The sequence below is a fragment of the Eriocheir sinensis genome, chromosome 61, assembly GCF_024679095.1.
Source record: "Eriocheir sinensis breed Jianghai 21 chromosome 61, ASM2467909v1, whole genome shotgun sequence".
Lineage (NCBI taxonomy): Eukaryota > Metazoa > Arthropoda > Malacostraca > Decapoda > Varunidae > Eriocheir > Eriocheir sinensis.
Genome location: NC_066569.1, coordinates 7527637 through 7532636, shown reverse-complemented (window position 1 = coordinate 7532636; position 5000 = coordinate 7527637).

Below are 5000 nucleotides of genomic sequence, written 5' to 3'. Positions count from 1 at the left end.
CCTTTCTCCCTTCCTTTATCTCCGTTCTTTCTTTCTCCCTTCCTCTATCTCCGTTCTTCCTTTCTCCCTTCCTTTATCTCCGTTCTTCCTTTCTCCCTTCCTTTATCTCCGTTCTTTCTTTCTCCCTTCCTTTATCTCCGTTCTTACTTTCTCACGTCCATTAACTCCGTTCTTTCTTTCTCCCTTCCATTCTCTCCGTTCTTTCTTTCTCCCTTCCTTTATCTCCGTTCTTTCTTTCTCCCTTCCTTTATCTCCGTTCTTCCTTTCTCCCTTTCTTTATCTCCGTTCTTTCTTTCTCCCTTTATCTCCGTTCTTTCTTTCTCCCTTCCTCCATCTCCGTTCTTCCTTTCTCCCTACCATTATCTCCGTTCTTTCTTTCTCCCTTCCTCTATCTCCGTTCTTTCTTTCTCCCTTCCTTTATCTCCGTTCTTTCTTTCTCCCTTCCTTTATCTCCGTTCTTCCTTTCTCCCTTCCTTTATCTCCGTTCTTTCTTTCTCCCTTCCTTTATCTCCGTTCTTCCTTTCTCCCTTCCTTTATCTCCGTTCTTCCTTTCTCCTTTCCTTTATCTCCGTTCTTCCTTCCTCCCTTCCTTTATCTCCGTTCTTCCTTCCTCCGTTGCGCATCTCATTGCTCATTTGACTTCTACACTTCCTGTCGTTCCCGTTTACCTTATTTCCCCTTTACAACCCTTATTTAATTTGCTGGATATTGAATACTTAATTTTTACTACGATAATTTTACGTAGTTTCCCTTTATTACGCTCTTTAACATATTTTACTTCGTCTTCTTTGGTTTATTTCATTTTATTTTTTTACATGTTTTATTTCCTTCCTTCTTCCCATTGTTTCGTGTTTTCCTTTCTCCCTAATTTCCTTTTTTATTTTTTACATCTTTTTATTTTGCTTCTTCTTTGCTTTATTTTTTCACGTTTTTTATTGTGTTTTTTTTTCATATTTCCTTCTCTTCCTTCGTTTTATTTCCTTCCTTCTTCCTATTGTTTCGTATGTTCCTTTCTTCCTACTTTCTTTTTTTTCATCTTTTTATCGCATTTTACTCCAATTCCTTCAAGTCAATTTCGCAGCGGCCTTCTTTATTCTCTTTCTTTATTTCGTCTTATTTTATTCCATTTTATTATATTCTCACATTATTTATTTTTATTTGACCTCGTGTGTGATGGTGATTGTAATTAAACTAAAACACTTCTTCGTTGTTTTTATTTTTCTTCATTTTTTCTTCCTTTGTTTGTCTCTTCTTCTTCTTCTTCTTCTTCTTTTCCTTCTTCTTCTTCTTCTGCTTCTTTTTCTGCTTCTTCTTCTTCTTAATCTTCTTTTTATTTTTCTTCTTCTTCTTCTTCCTCTTCTTCTTTTTCTTTTATCCTTCTTCTTCTTCCCCTTCTTCTTCTTCTTCTTCTTCTTCTTCTTCTTCTTCTTCTTCTTCCTTTTATCCACCTCTTTCTTTATCTATCATTATCTTCACTTTCTTTGTTCCTTTTTGTCCTTCTTCGTTGAGTTGATATCCCCCTTTCTCTCTATCTCTCTATCTCTATCTATGTATCTATCTATCTATTCAACTATCAAACTAACAAACTAACTAAGCCTTATTAACTACCTAACTAAGTAACGACCTTATTCTAACGACCTAACACTAACTAATTAATAGCAACTAACTACCTAATTCTGTTCTTTTTTTTTCCTCTGTTTCATTCGTTCACTTCGTTATTCACTTGTTCTTGTTACGTTCATTTCCACTTACTTTCGCTCTATTCTCTTACGATTCTTACTCCATTTCATTTTATTTCACTTGCTTTTATTTCATTTAAACTCCCATTCGATCCTTTAAGTAAATTTCGAAGCGTTTCTCGTTATTCATTTGTCAGAGAGAGAGAGAGAGAAAGAGAGAGAGAGAGAGAGAGAGAGAGAGAGAGAGGATCAGTCACTCACAGCGTTCGCGGTCATGGAGGAGGGAGGTTGTCTGTCTGTCTGTCTGTCGGCCTGTCTATCTGTCTGTCTGTCTGTCTGTCCATCGTAACTGCACTGATGAAGATGCAAAGGTGAGTGACGTGTGTGTGTGTGTGTTTGTCTATGTTTCTTGTCTGTGTTCCTATCTGTCTTTGTCTGTTTATCTATTTTTGTCTATTTTTGTCTATGTATTTCTGTCTGGTTCTATCTTTGTGTGTGTGTGTGTGTGTGTGTGTGTGTGTGTGTGTGTAGAATCTTTAATTGTTGCCATTATCGTGTTCGTAATTGTCCACCTTGAACTAATTATGATGTACTTAAAACACTTAATTGCCCAGGTACTAAAGATGCCGTGTTACTAATTGAGGCTAAAATCTTCTAATTGCTTCCTTTCTCTTCTCTTCCTTTCTTTCTCTTTTTTCCTTTCTGTTCTTTCCCTTTTTCTCTTCTCTTCCTTTCTTTTCCTTTTCTTCCTTTCTCTTCCCTTCCCTTCCCTTCCCTTCCCTTCTCTCCCACTCAACAATAAAACGACTTCAAATTACACTAAAACCTCAACCGAAGCTTCGAAACAATACCCGAAGCTTCACATAACGCTTCATCCACTCTCAACCTCCTCCTCCTGCCTCATCCATAGATCCTGCGTCCTCCTGAAGGGTTCCTGCCGTCCAGAGGCGCCGCTGGGTGACGGGTGACGGCGTGGCTGCAAGAGGTGGGTGATGGGGGAAGAGATGGGAAGGGTGATTGTGTTGGGTGACGCTTTTTATTTTTTTTGTTTTTTTTTATTTTATCCATTCATTCTTTTATTTTTTTCTTTATCTCCTTTTTCTTTACCCTCTTCTTTCTTTTCTTTCTTTCTTTTTCTCATCCTTTCTTCTCTTTTTTCTTTCTTCTCTTCTTTCTTCTTTTCATTTTTTTTTTAATTTTTTCTTCTCCATTCTTTCTGTCTTTCTTTTTCTTCTCTTCTTTCTTTCTCCTTTCTTTCCCCCTTTCAACTTCTTTCTTTCACCTTTTTTCCTTCCCTTTTTTTCTTTCCCCTTTTTTTCTTCTTCCTTTCATTCCATTCTTTTATCTATTCCTCGTTCTTCCTTTCTTCTTTCTTTCCACTCATCTTTCTCCCTTCCCTTTCACTCCTTTGTTCATTATATCTATACTTCGTTCATCCTTTTCTTTCTTTCTCTCTTCATTCTTTCCTTCTTTCATTCGGTTTATTTAATCTACAAATCGTTATTCTTTCTTTCCTTTCTTTCCTCCTCCTCTCCCTTCTTTCTTCCTATCTTCCTTCCTTCTTTCTTCCTTCCTTCTTTCCCTTCTTTCTTCCTTTCTTCCTTCCTTCTTTCTCCCTTCTTTCCCTTCTTCCTTCCTTCTTTCTTCCTTCCTTCTTTTCCTTCTTTCTTCCTTCATTCTTTCCCTTCTTTCTTCCTTCCTTCCTTCGTCCATTATATCTGTATACTCCAGTTCTTTCTCCAGTGCATTTGAGTGTATTGAGGCATCATGTATTGTGTAGACGCATAATATCCCTAATTTGACTTATGATAATTACGTCGACATTAGTAATACCAACGCCCTGATGTCTCGTTTCGGCCTTAATTAACCAACTGCTCATCTGCCACGTCTATGTTTGTTAATAACCTTCAAACTTGCGGAAACCACCTACCTGACTCCCTAAAAACAGGTATATAACCCAAAGACCCCACCCCCCACCCCTCCACCCCACCCCCGTTTCCATAGTTCGTCGTATCGGGCATAATTGCACACCTAAGTAGGCCTCACAACACTCAAATGAACTGTTTAACTGTCTAATGGAGGAAACACTTAAAATTAGGAAGCGGTAGTTAAGGAAATAAGTACCTTGGAGTGTTTCGTTGTGTCGAGACCCGCTTCGGATCTTCGTTGCTTCGAGACACTACGAGAGAGTGAAAAGCGAGAGAGTGAAAAGCGAGAGAGTGAAAAGAAAGGATTCGTGTGGTGAGAGTGACTTGCTTGTGGTGGTTCTTCTTCCTCGTCCTCTTCCATTTCCTCCTCCTCCTCTTCCATTTCCTCCTCCTTCCATTTTCTCTTTTAGTTTCCTCTTCTTAATTTCATCATCTTCCGTTTCCTCCTCCTCTTCAATCTTTCCTCCTTCCATTTCTTTCTCTTCTCCTCTTCTTTATCGCAGTTACATATATATTTTTTTCCTCTTTTTTTTATCCTTTCCTGTTACGTTCTTTAGGTGTTTCGTGACGCCTCGACTCGTGCGTTCGAACCCCAATTACTCTGGCGGCGAGTTTTGGAAGTAATTAAAGTGTTCAGAGGAGAGTCAAAGATTAGGTTTGTTGAGCGGTTTTGTGATGATTTTTTTTATTTTTTTTTGGGGGGGGGGTTAAGCATTTTTGAGGACTTGCTAGGTGGTGGAGGTTTACAGTTAGTGTTTTACGTTAGTGATATTTTTTTTCTGTATTTTTTTGTTAGTTTTTAGTTTGGTTTTAATCCAATTTTTTTTAATTTGTTTGATTTAAAAAAAAAAAATTCGATTATCCAGATTTGTTTTTTGTTTTTGTCAGATTTTTGTTTTTTTTCTTTAGTTATACTGGTAAATTTTATTTATTTCATATTTTCATTTTTTTTAGGTTTTCAGTTTTAGAATTATTTTATTGTTATTCAGTTTTTTTATTTTTATTTTTATTTTTCATTAGTTAAATTTTTGTTAGTATTCTCAATATTTTAGGGTTTCAATTTTAGTATTTTCCATTTTAAAGTTGTAATATTTTCAAGTTTAAAGGTTCAGTATTTTAGGGCAGGGGGGGAGGGAGCAGCTGTTTGGTGGTCTCTGGCAGGGCAGGGCAGGGCGGGGAAGGAGGAGGAGGAGGAGGGGAGGGGGGGGGTAAGCAGCGGTGACCAGGAGCGAGCGGTAATTTGCGGCGTTTTCCGTCCTTTTAGCGTAGAGGGAACCAATCCGCGCCGCCGAGAAAACTTAATTTCCTCGTGAGATTAACAACTTAGGCGGCGGCGGCGGCGGTGGTGGTGGTGGTGGTGGTGGTGGCGGCGAGGGGGGTGGGAGGGGGAAGG